This window comes from Heptranchias perlo, chromosome 20 (assembly GCF_035084215.1).
Source record: "Heptranchias perlo isolate sHepPer1 chromosome 20, sHepPer1.hap1, whole genome shotgun sequence".
Lineage (NCBI taxonomy): Eukaryota > Metazoa > Chordata > Chondrichthyes > Hexanchiformes > Hexanchidae > Heptranchias > Heptranchias perlo.
In genome coordinates, this window is record NC_090344.1 from 5,560,571 (window position 1) to 5,584,794 (window position 24,224).

The 24,224-nt window shown below is 44.4% G+C and overlaps 7 non-coding genes across 7 annotated transcripts; 3 read left to right on the forward strand and 4 right to left on the reverse strand.

Moving 5' to 3' along the window:
- Positions 1-1,006: 1,006 nt before the first annotated feature.
- On the reverse strand, positions 1,007-1,079 carry trnav-aac (transfer RNA valine (anticodon AAC)). Its single transcript has one exon. It is a non-coding gene; the product is annotated as a tRNA-Val (tRNA).
- A 443-nt stretch (positions 1,080-1,522) lies between these two features.
- On the reverse strand, positions 1,523-1,595 carry trnav-aac (transfer RNA valine (anticodon AAC)). Its single transcript has one exon. It is a non-coding gene; the product is annotated as a tRNA-Val (tRNA).
- Positions 1,596-7,180: 5,585 nt separating this feature from the next.
- trnan-guu (transfer RNA asparagine (anticodon GUU)) lies at positions 7,181-7,254 on the forward strand. Its single transcript has one exon. It is a non-coding gene; the product is annotated as a tRNA-Asn (tRNA).
- A 6,406-nt stretch (positions 7,255-13,660) lies between these two features.
- On the reverse strand, positions 13,661-13,734 carry trnai-aau (transfer RNA isoleucine (anticodon AAU)). Its single transcript has one exon. It is a non-coding gene; the product is annotated as a tRNA-Ile (tRNA).
- Positions 13,735-18,374: 4,640 nt separating this feature from the next.
- trnas-cga (transfer RNA serine (anticodon CGA)) lies at positions 18,375-18,456 on the forward strand. The gene has a single exon. It is a non-coding gene; the product is annotated as a tRNA-Ser (tRNA).
- A 2,984-nt stretch (positions 18,457-21,440) lies between these two features.
- On the forward strand, positions 21,441-21,514 carry trnat-cgu (transfer RNA threonine (anticodon CGU)). The gene has a single exon. It is a non-coding gene; the product is annotated as a tRNA-Thr (tRNA).
- Positions 21,515-23,215: 1,701 nt separating this feature from the next.
- On the reverse strand, positions 23,216-23,289 carry trnat-agu (transfer RNA threonine (anticodon AGU)). The gene has a single exon. It is a non-coding gene; the product is annotated as a tRNA-Thr (tRNA).
- Between the last annotated feature and the right edge of the window lie 935 nt (positions 23,290-24,224).

Genomic DNA, 24,224 nt, shown 5'->3' on the forward strand with positions numbered 1-24,224 from the left:
TCGGGGTTACGGGGAGCGGGCAGGAAATTGGACATGAATTTAGATTTGAGGTTAGGATCAGATCAGCCATGTTCTTATTGAATGGCGGAGCAGGCTCGAGGGGCCGATTGGCCTACTCCTGCTCCTATTTCTTATGTTCTTATGTTCTTATTTGGCACAAACACGAAGAATTGTAAACTCACGATTTCACTGTCCATGTTTCTTACATCATGTTCAACAGAAACAAGGATTGTCCTCAACACGTTGCTGACAATTTTATAACAGGGACCCTCACCCAATTTCGACATCTACGATGGATAATTCAGAGTCCTACAATGAATAAGTACGATAGGAACTTAACAAATTGTGAGCCTGCGTCGCTCAGTAGATAGAGTAACAGACTTTTAAAACGGGTAGTGATCTGAGGATCCAGTGTTCTGGTTGTAAATTTTGAAACAGCTGGCAAGTTCTGTCTTCGCAGCGGAGCAACAACTACGGGACAGACGATGCCTGCAATGTGTTGTCAAAGCTTTGGTGTTATCTTGTTTCCCAGGGATGGGCAGTAATGCGCTGCCTGAAGCGGCAATTGCAGCTTCCCGCCAGCAACGTGTGATCGGACAGGCGGCCTGAATGTTGTTGCTCTCGTGGCCTCACTCAATGCGGGAGCTGGGGAACATCGAACATCGAAAATCTGATCTGTTTGTTGCCGCGGCTGCAATGCTGTTTATAACTGTATTTATAAACCGAGGCAGCGCTGCAGGATCCTTTAATAACCTCTCACAAATCAACTGAAAACTATCGCAATGTGCAGCTTTGAGAGGGGTTTCCTGCACAGTCGGGGCATGAAACGTGAATGAGGGCGAGACACTGTCTGTATATGTGTAGTGTTTGAATGTGTATTGAACTCGACAGAGAATGGAAAACATATCGGTTCTGTGAGGTGTGGTATTTTATTCACATTTAACCACAGAATGAATTCTTGCTTTTTTTCAGACGGATTGATTTTTAGTGGGGAACTTTTTCAAAATGTTTCTGCCCGGTTTCGAACCGGGGACCTTTCGCGTGTTAGGCGAACGTGATAACCACTACACTACAGAAACTCTGCTATACAGTTCACTATAGGAAACCCTCAGAAGATAGCTGCCGACTGCAAATGCTCTCAGTGTGGGAGACGGGTCCCTGTCCCGTTCAGGGAATTCAATTCTCCAAAATAGTTGACTGTATTAATTTCGCAATACTCATTAAACTCTGAAAAAAGAATAGTTGTTCAAATCGCCATTAGTCAACTAATAACTTTTTGTTTCAAGCTGACGGAAATACTGACTTTTAAAAAAATTATTCACCAGGTAGATTACAGAAAGTTCAGAGGGGAACTGAAAGGGGAAATAAGAGGGGCAAAGAGAGGGTATGAGAACAGACTGGCGGCCAACATAAAAGGCAATCCAAAAGTCTTCCACAGGCATTGAAACATTAAACGGGTCGTGAGAACCCGACTCTGATTCGGGACCACAAAGGAGATCGATTCATGGAGGCAGCTCAAAAATGCTTCTGCTCGGTTTCGAACCGGAGACTTTTCGCGTGTTAGGCGAACGTGATAACCACTACACTACAGAAACTCTGCTGGATAGATTGTTATAGGAAACCCTCAGAAGATAGCTGCCGTCTGCAAATGCTCTCAGTGTGGGAGACGGGTCCCTTTCCCGTTCAGGGGATTAACTTCTACAAAATAGTTCACTGAATTAATTTCGCAATACTCATTAAACTCTGAAAAAAGACGAATAGTTGTTAAAATCGCCAATAATCAACTCATAACTTTCTGTTTCAGGCTGACGGAAATCCTAACTTTTTTTTTATTCATTCACCAGGCAGAATATCGAAAGTTCAGAGGGGAACTGAAAGGGGAAATAAGAGGGGCAAAGAGAGGGTATGAGAATAGACTGGGGGCCAACATAAGAGGCAATCCAAAAGTCTTCCACAGGCATGTAAACATTAAACGGGTGGGAAGAACCCGACGCTGATTCGGGATCATAAAGGAGATCGACTCATGGAGGCAGAGTGGGTGGCCCAAAAATATTGCTGCCCGGTTTGAAACCGGGGACTTATCGTGTGTGGCGGACGTGATAACCACAACACTGCAGAAACTGTGCTGCACATGTTGTTATAGGAAACCCTCAGAACACAGCTGCCGTCTGCAAATGCTCTCAGTGTGGGTGACGGATCCCTTTCCCGTTCAGGGAATTAACTTCTACAAAATAGTTTACTCTATTAATTTCGCAATACTCATTAAACTCTGAAAAAAGACGAATAGTTGTTCAAATCGCCATTAATCAACTAATAACTTTCTGTTTCAGGCTGACGGAAATCCTAACTTTTTTTTCATTCAATCACCAGGCAGAATACAGAAAGTTCAGAGGGGAATTGAAAGGGGAAATAAGAGGGGCAAAGAGAGGGTATGAGAATAGACTGGGGGCCAACATAAAAGGCAATCCAAAAGTCTTCCACAGGCATGTAAATATTAAACGGGTCGTAAGAACCCGACTCTGATTTGGGAGCATGAAGGAGATCGACTCATGGAGGCAGAGGGTTTGGCCCAAAAGACTGTGGACCAAACTCTGGAAAGTGGGTTGAGGCTCGATACCTCTTTTTCGGACGGCTCAGACACGAAGGGCCGAATAGCCTCCTTCTGTGTGGTAACATTCTATGATTGTATGATTCCATGATATGATTGCTGTCTGTCTCGGAATTGTGTTGATATACAATCTACTGTAAAAATACTTTAATCAAATTGGTGCCTCTGTTCCACAGTGAGAGAGAAGAGGCATTAATGTGCAGACATTGGCTGCAACAGCTGGATTGCCCCTTTACTTTTCCTCCTGTCCCAATCTTTCTTTAACCTCCTCTGCTGGTGTTGCAGGTTCGATCAGCCATCGCCGTTCAAGGAAGCCTGAGAAGTCCATCAGCGGATAACACAAGAGACAGAGACAGGGAGAGATAGAGAAATGCATGCAATGAAAATAAACTGTAAAATAGAATTATACAGTCATTATTTTTTGAGTTCGTTCATGGGATGTGGGCGTCGCTGGCGAGGCCAGCATTTATTGCCCATCCCTCATTGCCCTTGAGTTATGGTTACAGTACAGAAGGAAGTTATTCAGCCAATCGAGCCCGTGCAGGCTCATTGTAAGAGCAATCCAGTTAGTCCCAATCCCCCGCTCCTTCCCGGTAGCCCTGCATTATTTCCCTTCAAGCACTTATCAAATTTCTTTTTGAAAGCCACGATTGAATCTGCTTCCACTATCCTTTCAGGCTGCGCGTTCCAGATTACAACTGCTCGTTGGTAAAAACGTGTTTCCCCATGTCGCCTTTGGGTCTGTTGCCAATCACCTTAAATCTGTGTCCTCTGCTTCACGACCCTTCCGCCAATGGGAACAGTTTCTATTTATTTACTTTATCTAAACCCTACATTATTTTGAACACGTCTATCAAATCTCCTCTAAATGTTCCCTGCTCCAAGGAGAACAACCCCAGCACGGGGTAAATGCGGTCAATTAGCTTCAATTCATTTATTTGAGCATTAAACAGCTCTTTAAACATTACTGTGACATTATGGTAGCGTGCACTCGATGTCTCAGGTGTTCCATCAAATTTCTACGGAGGCGTGGGTTTGAACCCCACTGCTGTTAGAATTTCTACCAATGTTCATTTTGGCCTGTTCGCAGAAAACCCAATTGTCGTGCGATGGAGCAGAGGATGTGAAAGAAGCTGAAAGTGAAAGTGCAGATATTATTTTCATCGCAATGACTGGACACGTTTCCACAGGTAAGTGCCTCTCACCTTAAGGTTCTTTCCAGCAGAGTGGGACAGGTGATCAAAGTAACTGGGCTCGAGCGGCGCAACCAGTCAGTGCGCGGTCCTTATATGACAGTCCAGGGCCGGGAAATGGCAAGGTTGTTAGTCGAGGCCCACCGAAACCAACCAATCCTTTTCCTTGTGAAAATTTCGGCCGCAGTTGAAGGTACAATTGGTGTGTTCCAAAATGCATCTAGTTATTTGCATCGCCGTGTGGTTCCTCCGACGTATGCTGTTGCAATAGCAGATGGGAACATTTCGGACTGAGATGAGGAGAAATTTCTTCACTCAGAGGGTGGTGAACCTATGGAATTCTCTACCACAGAAGACTGTGGAGTCCCAGTCAATGAATATATGTAAGAAGGAGCTGGATAGATTTCTAGACACAAAAGGCATCAAAGGGTATGGGGAGAGAGCGGGAATATGGTATTGAGGTCCAGGATCAGCCATGATCATATTGAAAGGCGGAGCAGGCTCGAAGGGCCCAATGGCCTACTCCTGCTCCTATTTTCCAAGTTTCTATTTACAATTGGTGTGTTCCGTAATGCATCTAGTTATTTGTTCAGCTATGTGGTTCCTCCGGCCCAATCTGTCGCAAACGCAGATGAGATGTTTAGTCTTCTTAGTTTACAGAGGGAGGCTTCGGAATTGGAGCCACAAACTATGATTTTGATCCATCTACAAATTATGGGATTTAGATTGAGCTTTAAACCAGCGCGTTCGACCGCTCAGCCACGATACTTTCCATCTTGCGATCTTCAGGAGCTACTTTTACAGGAATAGAATTACTGCAAACAAGAATTCTACCCCTCAAGCACCAATGCTCGCATGGCAGCAGGCTGAATGTGTCCAGTTAGAAACCTGTCTGAAGGAACATCCCGTCTGACAGAGCTGGAAGTCCAGCAGATTGACTTTCGCGGTGAGCAGATGACGAGCCTCCTTCTTGAGAGTGTTTCGCCAATCCAGCTCAGAGTGGTTTAAGCATTATAAATTCGGGTGGGACTGGAGCCACTTGTATCAGAGGAAGTGGATGGGGGCTGTTTCCCTTCCTTGACAGATATTAATGATCCTGTTCCGGTTTTGCTGCAAAATTTCACTTCCCAGCTCCGAAATCAACGAACTAAAATTTAACGCTGGTGTGATGCGAACACACAATTTCTGAGCGAAAAGTCCGATGTGCTACCCATTGCGCGACTAAACCGGTTATGAATTATATGATTTCACATTACCCATATGCTGCTTATGAAATTTTGATGCGGGAGAGCAAGCGGTTCGAAAGCTCAGTGGGGTTTCAAATGAACTCCTTTAGAAAGTTTGTTCAATGCATAGTGCTCTCTCTCCCTCTCTCTCGCTTTCTCTCTTGAGCTCTCACTCTCCCCGTTTATCTATAGAGGGTTCGAATACAAAGAGGTGGAAGTTATGTTACAGCTGCACAGAGCTCTGGTGAGACGCCATCTGGAGGACTGCATTCAGTTCTGGGCACCCCACCTCAAGAAGTATGTATTAACCTGGAGGCTCGAGGGGCTGAATGGCCTATTCCTGTTCCTATTTTGCAATGAATGAAACAATAATTCAAGAATCAAGACGCTAATGTATCAGGATGAGTGAGCGAAGAATTTTTCTGTTTGAAGTACTGATTTCATTAATTGAATATCCTCAGTGACTCAGCTCAGTGCAGTCCAGTCCAAACACCTGCTCGCACAAAGTGGCATTTTCTTTGACAACACGAAAGACGTGTTCAGGCCATGACAGTACCGAGTGCGGGTAGGCCTGTGCGTGAAATTTAAAATTGAGGTGAAATACTCCCACAAGCAGCGGATGTCTCTGTTTCCATTTCCAAAATGCACGCACGCACGGGCCGAATCGATGCAGCTCCTGGGAAAGCTCCGAGGCGAGGCAGGGCTGCAGTGGATCATTTGAAGCAACTGACACACATACGATTCGGCCCGTTTCACGTGGCATCTCCTGTTTAAAACTGTTCTTCCCCTCCCGCTTCCTCCACTCTTCCAGCTGCCAGGTGAATTAGATGCTTGGTGAAAACACAGGGGAATTCATGAATCCCATCCTGACCTGGACAGCAGGGACATTGAGAAGGGATGGATTTTGCACATGCCGGGAAAAATAGACACAAAGATCTCATCTCCCTGCTTCTTTGGTATGTGGGATATCTCAATGCTCAGGTGACGATCTCACTGCCCCCCTGCCCATGATCTCCACTCGCACTCTCCTTCCAATCTCGCACACCTTTGCTTGGGTTTGAAATCGTGTAACTTTTCACACTGCGATTTAATTTGAAGAAAGCGATGCTGTGATAACCTGGGGCTATTGAGGAGTTGCAGTGCAAGAAGACTAATGATAACAGTGACTGTTCTGACACTGTGAGCGACAGTTAAAGGTGGACAACATTTAAAGTCTCATGCAGCAGGTCTGGGTCCAAATCTTTCACGTGGCCTCTCCTTCTGCTCCTGTCACTCAATTTCCTCCACGGAGAGTTCATTTGGAATTCCTGTGCGGCTGCATTGCGCATTTTCCAGTTCCGCTTCGAACATTCTGGAATTTAAAGGCACCTCTGTGACCTGCACTTTCTTTAAATGAGTTTTGTTCGCATTGCATTCGACTGTGAAAACGCTCTCGGTTTTCATCTCAATGAACCAGACTGTGACCGCATTGTATCTGTCAGCGTGTCAGTGGCGAGGTTGGGGTCAGCACGGGTGGTTTTCAACTTTTGAAATCTCAACAATTACCAGAGAAAAGAGACATTGAATAAAACTGTCCCTGTCAGTGATAAATTGAAGTGAATATCGCTCCAAGCAGATCTGGGCAATGCGCAGTGCAGCCGCACAGGAGTTCCAAATCCACCCTCTCGCCAATCGGCAATCGCATTAACTGAACTTTACTGTGTCACCGCGCGGAAATCGAGTGTTTGTCGGCCACATTTTCTTTCAACATCACAGTTACTGGTTTAAGAGTGAAAACTGCCGCCAGCTTCACTGTAAGTGCAAGCGACAACTTTGTAGACACCGTGTAGTGTCAAAGACCTGCTGGTTGGACCTGATCGTTTCATCTCATCTGATTTTCACCAAACCTGAATATCACTGGAATAGAGGATGGAGAATCACAGCTCGAAAAATCAATCCTCTCTGCCACGATGGGACTAGGACTTCAAACATACAGGTGTTTAATGGCAAGGTGAGTTTAATGTTCAGAAATAATACAGCACAGATTTTCACTCGTGCAAACTTCACACCCTTTATTTTGGAAACGTAAACTGATGGTCGAGAGAGGTAAAATTGATCGCGGCAACCAGAATTTTTAGCTCGTTAAATCAATGTTTCAAAAACAAACGTGCCGTGTCTCTGTGGCGCAATCGGTTAGCGCGTTCGGCTGTTAACTGAAAAGTTGGTGGTTCGAGCCCACCCAGAGACGGTAGCGAAACTTTTACCTTAAGATTCATGGTCTCGCATTTCCTCGTTTCAAATGTATGTTGTGTCTGCAAAAAAATGCACGGTTTCGATGGCCAGCTGAGCACGGCCGATCTTCCACCATTTAACTTGAGATTGCCTTCACGAAAATCAGAATTCTTCTTGACAGACAAGGTCCAAAGATTGCAGGAGAGCGGCTTCACTCTGACATGGATGTTTCTGCAGTGAGCGACACCAGACTGTTTCCACGATAAATGTCAGTCCTTTTATTTTGGAAACGCAAAATTGTTTTCGCATTCTGAAGGGTTTCAGTTCATTTGTGAACTCCACCACTGACACTGCTGAAGGTTGTAGGCTCAGGGAGTGGGACCTCCAGGAGTGGACTGTAAGAAAGCTGGGTTTCGGCATCCTGACAAATATATGCCGAGGAAACAGAGGAAACCTTACGAAGGAACCGTCTGGGGTTTTACCTGGAAGTTTAGGTCTCAGGGTGAATGATTCCTGACTCCCCGAACTGTCTTACATTTAACTCAGGTCAGATCAGGATGAATTCAGTTTACAGGAGGATAGTGTCAAATATCACCCACAATCGAGGGAGACAAAAGCAGCCATTAGAGAAGCTCAGAGATCATTGGAAAAGCAGATGGTGCACAATTGCGGGAATAAAAGCAAACGCCTTTTCAGCTGCGTCAGGAGTCAGAAGACCATTCAAGATAGTTTAGGTCCACTGAAAGGCAGTTCAGGATAGATTCCCAGGCTATGGCAGAGCTGTTAAATGACTATTTCTCATCAGTCTACACTCCTGTGGAAGATGCTCAGATTCCAGCTGTGGGATGTGTTGTCGACAATAACATCATAAATATTAAAATAGAAAGGGATGTCATCTTGGATAAAATACGAAATCTCAAAATAGATTGTGCTCCAGGTCCCGATGATATTCACCCACGGGTGTTTAAAGAGATGAGACGGGTGCTCTGTGAGCCCCTTGCGTGTATCTTCAACAGCTCAGTAGAGTCAGCGATTGTCTCCTGAGATTAGAAAATAGCTTACGTAGTTCCCATTTTCATTAAAGGGGACAAATCAGAGCCATGGAATGACAGGCCCATCGGTGTGACATCGATCAGAGGGAATATGCTTGAAGGGATCCGAAGAGATGCTGTTTATGACCACGGGGAAAGAGAAGGCGCCATTAGAGATCCTCAACACTGCTTCCGGGAAAGAAGGTCGTGTCTTGCAAACTTGCTTCAGTTTTTTGAAGAAGTTGCTGGGTTAGTGGATGAGGGTAATCCGCTTCACATTGTCTATCTTAGGCTTGTCAAACTCATTTTGGATGATGAGCCTGATCCGATATTATGGCACTTGGCCTGGGCCACATTCAGCAAAAGTTATTAAACTAGAAATAGATGAAGATGAACGATGTTGGTACTTACTTACGTTTAGATTTTATTTATTGCTACTGCTGCTCCCAATACCTGGCACCTCTTAGCTTGAACCATTGCATCAACATTTGGAGTAAATGACTGGGCTGTGTGATGTCTTGGATAAAAACATGAGGCCACTTGTCATTACAGAACTTTGGAAGTGATTTCCACAGTTTCACAACTCCCTGTGTAAAGAAGTTTCTCTTGATCACTGCATTAAAGCAGAAAGTAGGGGTTAAGGTTCGCTCCTCAGACTGGTAAAAGGTGGAAAATGGTGTTCCACAAGGATCGGTGCTGGGACCACTGTTCACAATTTATGATGTGGAGATGCCGGTGATGGACCGAAAGCTTGTGGGATTAAAAATAAAATCGTTGGACTATAACTTGGTGTTGTAAAATTGTTTAGAATTGTTAACCCCAGTCCATAACCGGCATCTCCACATCATGGCCACAATTTATATAAATGATTTGGACTCGGGAATCGGATGTACAATTTCAAAATTTACGGATGACACCAGTTTGGGGCGGGGTATAGCTGATACTGATGAAGACTACAAGAATATACAAGAAGACATCAATAAACTTGCAGAATGGGGGTGTAATTGGCAAATTAATTTTAATAAAGATGAGGATGAAGTGGAGCATTTTGGTCGCAAGAACAAGGAGGCCACATACTGCTTGTACAATAAGAGTGTATATGGGGTAGAAATGCAATGGGATCTGGGGACACAGATACACAAATCACTAAAATTAGTGATGCAGGTGAAAAAGGCCATAAAAAAGCAAACCAAGCACTAGGGTTCATTTCTAGAGGGATAGAATTGGAAAGTTATGTTAAACTTGTATAAAACCTTGATTAGACTACACTTGGAGTACTGTGAACAGTTCTGGTCTCCATATTATATGAAGGATATAGAGATACTGGAGAAGGTGCAAAAAGGATGTCACCATATAAGTGGTCGCTGGATTTGGTGTCTCTGTGCAACTGATCCCTGTATTTGGTGTCCCAATGTAAGTGGTCCCTGGATTTGGTGTCTCTGTGCAACTGATCCCTGTATTTGGTGTCCCAATGTAAGTGGTCCCTGGATTTGGTGTCTCTGTGCAAGTGGTCCCTGGATTTGGTGTCTCTGTGTAAGTGGTCCCTATATTTGGTATCCCTGTCCACGTGTCCTTGGATTTGGTGTCCCAGTGTTAGTGTTTCGTGGATTTGGTGTCCAAGTGTAAGTGGTCCCTGGATTTGGTGTCCAAGTGTAAGTGGTCCTGGATTTGGTGTCTCAGTGTAAGTGTTTCGTGGATTTGGTGTCCCAGTGTAAGTGGTCCCTGGATTTGGTGCCCAAGTGTAAGTGGTCCTGGATTTGGTGTCTCAGTGTAAGTTGTTCCCGGATTTGGTGTCCCGTGTAAGTTGCCCTCGATTTGGTGTCACAGTGTTCGCGATCCCTTGTGTATTGAGGCATCGCTCGTGGAATTTTTCTCCTCTTTTCACTTTTGCAAAAATTGTTGCCAGCTTATTAAAGCCATTAACTGGCTCTCGGGTAGGGCACAGAAAAAATGAGACCTCGTCAGTTTCCCTGAGAATGACAGGTCTGAATTCGAGTTAGAGAACATTTAGCAATTAAACCAGACTGGGCGGGTCGGGCCTGAGTTGCGACTTACGAACGGAAAAGTAGCGGCCAGTTTACCTCGCACCATGGGGAAGGGCTGAGCACTCGGGTTTCTGTATAATTTATTTATTATGTTTGTTGCCTCCCTGGCACCAACCTCGATGGGATGACAATGATTAATTTTCTGTTCGGAAATTCCGGCATTCAATGGCGGGGCATTTCCCCACAATCCCCCGCGCCTCAGAATGTGTCCTATCAATGACTACAGGAGAACCGTGCGCAGTGGCAGGACCGGGCCGTGCTCTGAGCATGAGCAGTGCGAGTGGTGGCGAAGGACTGAGGAGGAAGAGGCGAGTCGGAGGCCGGGAGAAGACGGGGGAGGAATGGGACCTGTGGGTAGGCGGAGAAGCTTCACAAGCACCTGATCGCATCTTGAGGCCACAAATACGAGTTCACAGGCCCAGTGTTTGCACCTCGGTGACAGGCCCGACCAGCAGCCGTCCGAAAAGCAGTGTGACTGGCCGCCATCTTGCGAGCGGAAGTCATGGTAGAATCTTGGCGCATGCGCGGCCATCTTGGCACAGGAACAATGAGTGGGCGGAGTTTCAGGGTCCCAGTGAGAGGGAACAAAGAGTGGGCGGGGCTTCAGGGTCCCAGTGACCGGGAACAAAGAGTGGGCGGGGCTTCAGGGTCCCAGTGACCGGGAACAAAGAGTGGGCGGGGCTTCAGGGTCCCAGTGACCGGGAACAAAGAGTGGGCGGGGCTTCAGGGTCCCAGTGACCGGGAACAAAGAGTGGGCGGGGTTTCAGGGTCCCAGTGACCGGGAACAGAGTGGGCGGGGCTTCAGGGTCCCAGTGACAGGAACAAAGAGTGGGCGGGGCTTCACGGTCCCAGTGACCAGGAAAGAAAATCATTGCCTCATTTACTTTATTCTCACTCTGCCCACAGCGGGTGTAGAACTGAACCCAATCAGAGGAGAGGGAGGGAGAAAACTGGGAGTGGAGGGAAGAAATATTGGAGATGGTGGGATGGGTTTGGATTTCAGCACAGGGAGGAGGGAGAGTGTGTGGGACGGGGATTTACAGCTTTGGCGGAAAAGAGAGGATGGAAAGTTCCATAGAAACTAGAATTGTCTGTTCCAAATTTCGATCCTTTATTTAGAGTGATGACTTTTGTAAACTTTTTCAGGGTATTAGAAGGGGAGGATTTGCAGACGGGAAATTCAAACCAAAGATCACATCAAGATCTGACAGAGTCACTCGATTCACTTGGACCTGAATATCATCGACCTTTGAATGTGGAAGGAGAAACATTTGTCTTTTCTGTCTGTGGGACAAGAATTCAAACATCAGTGTGACTGGAAAAGCACCGAGACACACACACCCGAGTGAGAGTGTTCCAGTGCACTGACTGTGCAAAGAGCTTTCACCAGTCACACAGTCTGAAAAAACACCGCACCATTCACAGCGGAGAGAAACCGTACACGTGTCCTGCGTGTGGACGAGGCTTCAACTGATCGTCCAACCTGGAGAGACACAATGACACCCGCACCACGGAGAAACCGTGGAAATGTGGGGACTGTGGGAAGGAATTCAATTACCCATCAGAGCTGGAAACTCATCGACGCAGTCACACTGCAGCTCGGGATCAGTGCGGATCAGAGTGTCTGCGGGCCCATCTCTCCCTTCAGAGCCCACCAGTGCCGGGAAAAGAATGGAAATTTTACAGACATTACGTGTTCTGTAACTTCTCATGAAAACTAAAGTGTTTTTCACTCCGTGTCCAAAACTGTGTGGTCTCCCCTGGTGTGTCCACTTTCTGTGTTTATAAACACTTTGGTGTATTTCGTTCCGTGTCCATAACTGTGAAGTCTCCCCTGGTGTATTACCATTTTGTGTTTATAAAGAGTGTAAATTATTGACTGGGGGTTTGTGTGTTGGGGGTTTGAGGGTGAGCTCTGATTCCCGCTACCTGATGGATTCAATGGATGAAAGAATGAATGAGAGAGAGGCGCGATGTGGGAGACGGGATGATAGAAGAATGTGTCCACGAACCTTGTTAAAAGTGGCCCAAACACAAGATAATATTAAGATATCATCAGCAGAACATTAACATAACCTGAGTTCCGAGATCTGGTCGGGTCCCATTCCCCCGAGGTAAGGAATGAGCGGGAGAGGCAATTCCACCCGGTTTATGTTTGTTTTTTCCAAAGCAACGCCATACACTCTAACTTGGGATGGAGTCGATATAGCTTAGTTGAGAATCCAAAAATTTGTAAGTCCCCGGTTGAATCCCGAATTTCAGCAAAATTTCGTTGTTTGGATCTCGTTCTTTGGGTCGAATCTCGCATTAATTTACACAGAAATTTTAACCGGCGCTGGAGGCTTGGGGAAGGAGTAGAGAAGCATCAAGGATGAGAAATATTGATAGCATCTTTATTTAGCTTTATTTCTTTCTGCATTTTTCTCTGTTTTTTGCCTCTCTCAGCGCCGGCGAACATGTGATTTGAAGCATTTGATTCCTAAACTGATGCCTTTTCCTCATCTCCGCTCTGTCTGTTTCTAACTGCTTGTGATCATTAAAGGGAACAGGCCCCGAGTTAAACGTTTATCAGCAAACCGACAGAGAGATATCACAGCGGGAATAAAACTCGTTGCTTCACATTGTTGGATACTCAGTGACTCAGATTGTAATGTGTGTCAGTAAACATACCCGGATACTGAGTGACACGGATTGTAATGTGTGTCAGTAAACATACCCGGATACTGAGTGACTCAGATTGTAATGTGTGTCAGTAAACATACCCTGATACTGAGTGACACAGATTGTAATGTGTGTCAGTAAACACACCCTGATACTGAGTGACACAGATTGTAATGTGTGTCAGTAAACATACCCGGATACTGAGTGACACGGATTGTAATGTTTTTCAGTAAACATACCCGGATACTGCGTGACACGGATTGTAATGTGTGTCAGTAAACATACCCGGATACTGAGTGACACAGATTGTAACGTGTGTCAGTAAACATACCCGGATACTGAGTGTCACAGATTGCAATGTGTGTCAGTAAACATACCCGGACACTGAGTGACACAGGTTGTAATGTTTGTCAGAAAGCATACCTGGAAAAATGGTTCCGGAAATGGAAAAAAATGGAGAGATGGGAAAAGAGACAGACAGAAAGAGATGGAGACACGGAAAGGTGAGTGAGAAAAGAAGGATAAATGAAGAATGAATTTTTTTCTCCGTCCCAGGGGCAAAGATATATCAAACATTGCAATGAATGCTATTGCAAATACAATTTCCTCTGACTTTTTGCGTGAATTTCCGTGTTACTCAAGTCCGGATTTTCAAAGTCACTAAAGTAATATCATTAATTACTAATGGCCCATACGGGGATCGAACCCGCGACCTTGGCGTTATTAGCACCACGCTCCAACCAACTGAGCTAACAGGCCATTTTTATTGTTTACGTCAGTCGGTTTGGGGCACGCATTGGGTGGTCTGTGTTTCACTTCTCACACTGCGTGATACGGTTATTGCAGGAACATTGAACACACCACATCCCTTAAACATTGTTACTTGTTTCTGCATAAAACTGGCAAGGGTGTAAATCGAAATTAACAGATAAGGAGCACTTTAATGCGACAAATTTAATTCTGGTGATAATTATGTTCTGAACAGTGAAAAGCCCAGCCCTGAAACACTGCCCCGCTGTTAAACCAGTGGGCAGGGCCCTGAGTCCTGCCAAAATCGTGTGCTGAGTTTTCCGTGGTGTAGTGCTTATCATGTTCGCCTTTTACGTGAAAAAGCTCGATTTCAGTTCCCGCATAAAAACATAGCATTGAGGAACTTGCTTCGGATAAACCCCCAAGCGTCAACTTGTGCTTGGAGAAGGGACAATTCTTGTTCCTTCCTGTTAACTTTAACAACGGCTGTACCAAATTCCAGGTGTCGTAAACTATCAACATTTGAAACCAGACCCTTAAAATGCAGTCTGGAAAGTGGAAAACGGTGAAAGTGCATCACATACAAAGCACAAAAACTTAATTAAAGTTTCATTATCCATGTTAGTATTTCCGTGATTCTTCAGCATAAAGTTATCGGTTACAACTATTATTCATCTTTCACAGAATTTCATCCGTTTCATGAATTAATTTAACAACGTTCATTGGTTACTGCAACCACAAGCTTTAGCTCGGTGAAATATTAATGTTGTTAATCATGCGATGTGATGTTTTTCTCTGGTACAATCATTTAGCGCGTTCGGCTCTTAACCCAAAATTTGATGGTCCGATGACCCCCAAGGGACGATACAATATCCCCGATTTCAATGCGTGTTTTCATTGTAAGAAAATGCACCATAAATGAATTTGATGAAACGTGACCAATATTGTTGACTTGAAATAGTTAGTGTGCAACTTGACATTGCACCACATCGGAATCCAAATTAAGATTCGGGGCCAGAAAAGCAGATGCATGCACGGAGGCAGAGGGCAAGGCTGAAGTATTAAATGAGTACTTTGCACCTGTCTTCACCAAGGAAGAAGAAGCTGCCAGAGTCAGTAAAAGCGGAGGTCGTGGAGATGCTGGATGGGATAAAAATTGATAAAGAAGAGGTACTAGAAAGGCTGGCTGTACTTAACGTGGGTAAGTCACACGGTCCGGAGATATGGGGGTGGTGCCAGACGACTGGAAAACCTCAAATGTTACTCCCTTTTTAAAAACGTGTGCAAGGATAAACCCAGCAACTACAGGCCAGTCAGTTAAACCTCGGTGGTAGAGAAGCTTTAGGAAACGATAAATACGGGATAAAAATAACAGCCAGTTCGACAAGTGCAGATTAATAAAGGAAAGCCAACACGAATTTGTTAAAGGCAAATCTTGTTTAACTAACTTGATTGAGTTTTTCGATGAAGTAAAGTGCCACATAATAGGCTTGTCAGCAAAATTGAAGCCCATGGAATAAAAGCATGGATACTAAATTGGATAAATGACAGGAAACAGACAGTCGTGGTGAACGGATTTTTTTCGGACTGGAGGAAGGTAGACAGTGTTGTTTTCCATGGGTCTGGACGAGGACCACTGCTTTTTGATATATATTAATGACTTGGACTTTTCCGTACAGGAACAATTTCAAAATTCATAGATAACACAAAACTAGGAATTGTAGTAAACAGTGAAGAGGATAATAATAGTCTTCAAGAGTACACAGACGGGCTGGTGGAATGGGCGGACACATGGCAGATAAAATTTAATGCAGAGAAGTGCGAACTGATATATTTTGGCAGGAAGAATGAGGAGAGGCAATATAAACTAAATGATACAAATGAGGTGCGGGAATAGAGAGTCCTGGGGGCATATGTGCACACATCTTTGAAGGTGGCAGGACAGGCTGAGAACGTGGTCCTGGGCTTTATAAATAGAGGCATAGAGTACAAACTCAAGAAAGTTATGTTGAACCTTTATAAACACTGGTTCGGCCACAACCAGAGCATTGTGTCCAATTCTGGGCACCGCATTTTAGGAAGGATGTGAAGGCCTTAGAGAGGGTGCAGAAAAGATTTACTAGAATGGCTCCAGGGATGAGGGACTTCAGTTATGTGGACAGACTGGAGAAGTTGGGATTGTTCTTGGAGCAGAGTCGGTTGAAAAGAGATTTGATTGAAGTGTTCAAAATCATGAAGGGTTTAGAAAAAGTAAATAAAGAGAAGCTGTTCCCATTGGCAGAAAGGTCGAGAACCAGATGACATAGATTTAAGGTGATTGGCAAAGAAACCAAACGCGAAATGAGTAAAAAAAATTTACGCAGAGAGTTGTTATGATCCAGATGTGCTGTATCAAACGGTGGAAGCAGATTCAATCGTGGCTTTCAAAAAGGAATTGGATAAATATTTGAAGGGAAAAAATGCAGGGCCAAGGGGTAACAGCGGGGGAATGAGACTAACTGGATTGCTCTTACAAAGAGATGGCACGGTCTGGATGGGCCGAATTGACTTCCATCTGTGCTTTAACCATTCTATGATTCGATGATTGGATGGACAGAGCGGTCTAAAAGGATAGGCGATCGGTTGTGTGCAGCAGGGAAACTTTCGACTGGTTGCACGGCTGTGTTGGTCTCGGATTATGGTTTTCACTTTGGGCGTTTCACTAATTGATATGTGAGAGGTCCGGGGTTCAAATTCCCGGACGAGCCATCCTGTGTCACTATTTTCAGTGGAAATTCATTCATTTGTTTCCCACATCTTTCCAGCGTTGCAGAATACAGGATTGACTTAATTTTAGAGAATGTTTGACGTTCAGAGGCCAGAACGCAGAGGGTTTGTCGACGCAAAACCACACAGAGAAAGGAAAATGTCTCAACGTGGTGTGCAGATTGAAGCTGAATGTGAATGTATCCTTTTTCAGGCGATCTCATCGGTGCAGAATGAAAATGCTCTTGAATCGGCCGGGAATCAATCCCCGTCTCCTCGGGTGGCAGGTGAGAATTTTACCAGTGAAACAGCAACGTCCGGACGGTAGCGGCTGCATGTGTCCAGTTGGAAACCTGTCTGAAATAACATATAGTCTCACAAATCTCCTGTGAGTACCCTGTGCATTCTGATTTACAGCCGTGCATCAAAGGCGCTCGCAGCTGCGGCAGTCGAGTGGTTAAGATGTTCGATCTGAAACCCAATGGGGCATTCCGGCAGAAGTTGGAATCGTGCTATCGGCGATATTGTGTAAAGTTTTGTTCAATGCTCAAATAAATATGATCTGGAGATAACGGGCGGCAATTCCTTCCCTCAGAGAGATACTCCACCGAGGCAGATCCTTTTAATTGGGAGCCCAGTGGTCTCTTGCAAAATATCAAGATACGTGAAGGGAACTTCACAATGTTCCACAACTGTCCAAAACTGGGCACCGCACTTTATAAAGGATGTGAAGGCGTCAGAGAGGGTGCAGAAACATTAACTGGAATGGTTCCAGGGATGAGGTCTTCAGTTACGTGGGTAGACTGGAGAAGCTGGAGTTGTTACCTTAGAGCAGAGAAGGTTGAGAGGAGATTTAATCGAAGTGTTCAAAATCATGACGTGTTCAGATAAAGTTAATAAAGAGAAACTGCTCCCGTTGGCGGAAGGGTCGAGAACCAGAGGACGCAGATTTACGGTGGTTGACAAAAGAACCAAAGGCGATATGAGGAAAAACTTCTTAAACTAGCGAGTAGATATAATGTGGAATGCATCGGCTGAAAGGGTGGTGGAAGCAGAATTAATCGTGGTTTCTAAAAGGAATTGGATACGTATTTGAAGGGAAAATATTTGCAGGTATACGTGGAAAGAACGGGGGAATGGGACGATCTGGATTGCACTTAAAGAGAGCCGGCATAGGCTCGATGGGCCGAATGGCCTCCATCTGTGCAGTGACGCTTCTATGATTCCCAATCTCCATCTTAAATTCTGCTAACTTGATGTTAGGTTTTTTCTATACTTTTATCTCTCTATCTCTCTCTGTCTTTCCCCCTGATGGACTTCTCAGGCAGCCTTGAACGGCCATAGCTGATCGAACCTGCGCCACCAGCAGAGAAGGGTGAAGATAGAATGACTGAGACGGCAGGAAAAGTAAAAATCTAACCCAGATGATGAATTCGCAGCTAATGTCTACACATTAATGTCTCTTCGTCCTCACAGTGAAAACATCAGTAATTTTATTCCACTATAAAAAGAAAGAAAGTCTTGTATTTATAAAGCGCTTTTCACGACCTCAAGACGTCCCAAAGTGCTTTACAACCAATGAAGTATTTTTGAAGTGTAGTCACTGTTATACTTGTGATGGAGTGGATAATCTGCGGATGCCGAGGGAGAGAACAATGTAACTTTAGAGCAATTAATTCTGAAAAGTCTCACTTGGCATTACAAGTCGCACATTGAAAACGAATGTGGTAAAGAGAGGCTAATATTGTTGACATGAAATAGTTAGTGTACAACTTTACATTGCTGCACATCGGAATAGAAAAAGTGATTGGATGGATGGTCTGATGGCCGATCGGCGAAGGGTGGCACCGAATTCTGCACTGGTTGCAATCTTTTGGTAGCAGTAGCTGGTTTGTTTTATCGCAGCTGCGATGGCCGAGTGGTTAAGGCGTTGGACTCGAAATCCAATGGGGGTTTCCTGCGCAGGTTCGAATCTTGCTCGTAGCGCTATTTCTTAAAGATTTGTTTAATGTTCAAATAAATATGAACTGGAGTGAACTGGTGTTTGCTCCCTCAGAGAGATGCTCCAGCGCGGCCAACGTTTTTAATTCGGAGCCAATGGTCACTTGCAAAGTTGCACGGCACGTGAAAGAATCACTCCCAAGCTCCATCTTAAATTCTGTTCGTTCGCAGAGCTTGATAATTATACTATTTATTTCGAAACTTTAATCTCTCCCTGTCTCTGCCTCTGTCTCTTGACTCTCTGAGTTTTCCCCTGATGGACTTCTCAGGTTTTCTTGAACGGCCAAGGAAGATCGAACCTGCAACACCAGAAGAGAAGGGTAAAGATGGAAAGACTGAGACGGAGGGAGAAGCAAAGGTGCAACCCAGCTGATGAATTCGGAGCTATTGTCCACACATTTATGTCTCTTCGACCTCACAGTGAAAAAATCAGCAATTTGAGTACAGTGCACTTATAGTAGAGTGTTTAAATGCGGATGTCGAGACAGACACCAATCGATCCGTTGCCATGGTGATGACCGAATCTAAACACTGGACCACAAGGAAACGCTGAAAATTCTTTGCTGCGAACAAGCAGCCCAACGCGGCCTTTCCGACTTGCCTCTTTGTAATTCAGGTTATTTTCGTGCCAGACAAGCTGCTCCCACAAAATTGCATCTTCTGTTCAAACTACTACTGCGACAGAAGGTGATGTTCAGGCAATGACATCACCAAGTGCAACTAGGCAAGTACATGAAATGGAAAGTGAGGTAAAATATTACCACAAGCTGCTGATGGACATGTTTCCATTTCCAAAATTCACGATACGAATGCAGCTCCTGGGAAAACTGCAAGGCCACTCAGGACCATCATGAATCATTTGAAGCAACTGGCAGTTTAAAGTGGCATCTCCTCCTGCTTCTGTCGGGGGTGAAGGAGAGACACCGTCGGTACAAGCGTACAGTTTGATTTTGTACAGAACTGTACAGAGAAGGAGCACACATACTGGGGCTGTGAGATATTCTATATTATTCATATTTAACCACAAGAATATCCGCAGTCAGAAGCTGAAAAGAAGGGAGAGATAAGAGGCCTGAGAATGAACACAGAGCTGAATGAATCACGAAAGAGTGAAAGAAAAGTAAATCTTACCAGTCCCGTGTGTTCCGTGCGCAATCCTGGGAGCTCCCCGATGGACGAATGGTTAGAATTCAATGTTCCCACCGCCGCATGAGTTCGATTCCAAGTCAGGGAATTAACTTAAGCAAGAGTTATGAAATTAATTACATGAAACTAATTAAACCCTATTGGTAGATGAATGACTGTTTTATTCACCATTAATCAAACGATAACTTTCTATTTCAGACTGAAGGAGATGTTGACGTGGTGACCGAGAGACAGTCAAAACTTTAATAAGATTTTTATGCTTTGCAGGTGATCAAATTTCATCATTTTACAGATTGTATCTTAAGGGTATGATTAAAAGCTCAGTACAGCTGTTGTTAAATTTAAAATGAATAGGCAATTGTCGCCGTTTATCACAGGAACGCCCGAACCGGTTCCACGATCAAGGTGAAAGCAACACAACGAGCAACATCTGATACAAGACGAAAGGCCTCGGGCTATGACAAAAATCCCCACCGCTTTGCTTTTCCAACATAAAGGGTGTGACATTTATTCTCTGAACATAGAAACAGTCTGGTCTTGCTCACTGCAGAAATCTCCATGTCACAGCGAACCAGCTCTCCTGCAGCTGGTGTGACCTCCCTTCTGGCCTTTCGGGGGCTTGTCTGCCAAGGAGAATTGTGATGTTCTTGCTTCCAAAACATACATTGAAACCCTGGAACTTTGAGGCGAAGAATCCTGAGGAAAAATCAAATAAGAGCTCGAACCTAAACATCAAACTTTCGTGGTAACCGATAGCACCGACGAGACAGGCGAAGAGGTCACCTGATAAACCAATAATTAATTGGGCTAAACTTTGAGTTTGCAGCGACCAATATAACAACTGTCTACAGTCATTCCAAAATGAATGGTTGAAGCTTGTAGGAGTGAAAATCCAACAAGCCGGTCTTCACTCTTAAAGTAGCAACTATGAAGAAAAACATGCCGGAGAAATACTCGATTTCAGCGCTGTGACAATGGACCAGAGTAAAACTCAGTTAATATGATTGGTGAGTGGCTGGAGGGTGGATTTCGAACTCCTGATCGACCGCACTGTGTATTTTCCAGATCTGCTTGGAGCACCAATCCCTTCAATTCATCACTTCCACGGACAATTCGATTCTCGGTTTCTTTTGGCTGACGCTTGGTGAAATTTTACAAATTGGAAGCGATCAGTGTCAAAGCTAACCACGTCACCGACATGCTCGCAGATACAAAGCGGACACACTCTGCTTCAGCTGGATGAAAGCCGAGAGCGATTTCACGGTCGAATATAATCGCTAACAAAACTTATTCAAAGAAAGTTCAGGTCGTTGAGTTGCTTTTAAAGTCCTGATTGTTTGCATTGAACTTCTTCCCAATGCGTTTGAGAGCCACGTGGGGCGATTTGGGGACTGCATTTCCTTTTATGCAAAAGTTTCAAATGAAGTTCAAGGTCTGAAGTCCTGGGACCACTGTTGTTCGCAATTTATCGGTGCTGGGACCAGTGTTGATCACAATTTATCGATGCTGGGACCACTGTTGTTCACAATTTATCGGTGCTGGGACCACTGTTGTTCACAATTTATCTGTGCTGGCACCACTGTTCACAATTTATCGGTGCTGGGACCACTGTTGTTCACAATTTATCTGTGCTGGGACCACTGTTGTTCAAAATTTATCGGTGCTGGGACCACTGTTGTTCACAATTTATCTGTGCTGGCACCACTGTTGTTCACAATTTATCGGTGCTGGGACCATTGTTGTTCACAATTTATCGGTGCTGGTACCACTGTTGTTCACAATTTATCGGTGCTGGGACGATTGTTGTTGACAATTTAGCAACGGGCGCTGTGGCTAAGTTGGTTAAAGCATCTGTCTCGTAAATAGGAGGTCCTGGATTCAACTCCCCGCAGTGCCTTATGTCATCTATTATTTCCCGAAGGAAGGGGAGTCCCAAACGAGGGGGCATTGATTGAAGGTGAGAGGGGAGTGACGCAAAAGGGTCCAGAGGGGCAATTTTTTCAATCAAAGGGTGGTGAGTGTCTGGAACGAGCTGCTCGAGGCGGGTACAATTTTGTCTTTTCAAAAGCATTTGGACAGTTACATGGGTAAGATGGGTATAGAGGGATATGGGCCAAATGCAGGCAACGGGGACTAGCTTAGTGGTATAAACTGGGCGACATGGACATGTTGGGCCGAAGGGCCTTTTTCCATGTTGTAAACTTCTATGACTCTATGACTCTAATTTATCTGTGCCGGGACGATTGTTGTTGACAATTTATCTGTGTTGGGACAACTGTTGTTCACAATTTATCGGTAATGGGACCACTGTTGTTCACAATTTACATTAATGATTTGGTCACAGGAATCGGAAATGGAATTTCAAAATTGACAGACAGCATATAATTGGGAGCTGTAGTTAACACAAAGGAAAAATGCGAAAAATACAGGAAGACATCACGCAAAATGGGCGTGTAAATGCAAATTAGTTTCAATATTTATTGTGTATTCCCTTGCCTTGTTTGCCCTCCCTAAATGCATTACCTCATTCTCCAGATTGAATTACATTTGCCACTATTCTATCCACCTGTCCAGTCCACTGATCTCTTACTGCAGTCCACAGCTTCCCTCCTCCCCATCAACCACACGACCAATTTTTGTATCTTCTGCAAATTTGTTAATAATACCCCGTATATTTATATCCAAATCAATGAACTTTACTACGAAAAGCAGCGACCTAGTACGGATCCCTGCGGAACCCCACTCGAGACAGCCTTGCAGTCACAAAAACACCCGACGACCATTACCCTTTGCTTCCTGCCACTCAGTCAATTTTGGATCAACTTGCCAATTTCCCTTGGGTCCAATGGGCTTTTATATTTTTGACCAATCTGCCATATAGGAATTTGTCAAAAGCCTCGCGAAAATCTGTGTCGACAACAAAAAACGCACTACCCTCATCGACCTTCCTTGATACCTCCTCAAAAAATTCAATGCAAACGACCATCCCTGAACAAATCCATGCTGACTGACCTTCATTAATCCGTGCCTTTCTATAAGAAGATTAATACTTTCCCCCAGAATTGTGCTCAATATCGAGTTCAGGCTGACTGGCCTGCAATAATTCGATCGATCCCTTTCTCCCTTTTTAAACAACGGTACAACTTCAGCAGTCCTCCAATCCTCCGGCATCACACCTGTAGCCAGGGAGGATTGGAAAATGATGGTCAGAGCCTCCGCTATTTCCTTCCTTGCTTCTGTTAACAGCCTGTGATATATTTCATCCGGGCCTGGCGATTCAGGTGGAGTGATTTGGGGACTTCCTTTCCCTCTTTGCAAAAGTTTCCAACGCAGGTCAAGATCACAAGTCCAGGACCAAATTAGGACTACTTCCGGGTTTGAACCTCAAATCGTGAATTATACCACGACCCCAACGAGCCCAGAAACAAGAACGTGTCTTTAAATTAACGTGTTTCAAACACATTCCATGAGAGGTCTGTCTGCACAATGAAAGGGCGTTTTTGAACAGTCATTCTGGTATCCGTTTCCTCCTGAACAAATACCACAGTGTTATTTTGTCGCTCAATTCCACAAATTAGGTAAAATAACAAGCTACACAAGGCACTGCTGGGAATTGAACCCAGGATTTTCTGTTTACTGAACAGACGCTTTAACCAACTAAGCTACAGCGCCAATTGATGCCACTTTGTCTCCACCTCCTCTCATTAATATCTATCAGCGACACTTCACCATTGGGAGTTCAGGCCGTTTTATCTCTGTCCATTTCGCTTGTCCGTTTCCCGGTGCATTCCGACACTGACTGGATTTCTCGCTGTGTTCATCTTTGTGTATCCATCAGTGCGTTGATACACGGATGATTATGTGTGATTGTATTTGTTACATTAAATAAATTAGGGCTTCAGACAATTCTCGCTCTGACATTGGAGAACTATTGAGCCGAACTTTACAGCGAAGTTTTGTTTATTGTGGTGCTGAAACTAAAAAATCGTTAGAGGAGCAAAAAGGGAAAAGGAGAAAAACTTGTGCGGAAAAATGAGGACAACTCTCAAGGTTTTTACAAGTATATTAAGAGAAAGAAGGGAGGTTTAGTGTAATGTGCGCCGCTGAAAGACAGATGGAGGTGATATTGTAATTGAAAATCAGGAAATGGCAGAGTTGCTAAATTTTTAATTTGCATCGGTCGTCACAGAAATGGATGAGGCTAACATACCAGAGACACGAGGAAAACTGTTAATAAATCAAGGGGATTCAGTATAAGTAAAATGATGGCGATGGAGAAAATAATTAGGCTAAAGATACACAAATCTCAAGGACCTGATGGTCACCATCCCATGTGATTAAAAGCAACAGGTAAGGAAATTTAGTCATGATCGACCAAAACTCTCTTGATTTAGGAATTGTTATTTAACGAAGTGCATCTTGATTGGAAGCTTCTGTTTGAGAAACATCTCCAAGTGATAATTGAGAGATGGAAAATGAAGCTGTTTGGCAGGAGCGCTGATGCTGTCGATTGTTCGCTGCTCTCGTATTGTACAATTGTTAAGCATGCGTTACTTATTTATAGCAGTATGGGCTCCTGAAATGACCAGGTTGTGAGTTCGAGCGTC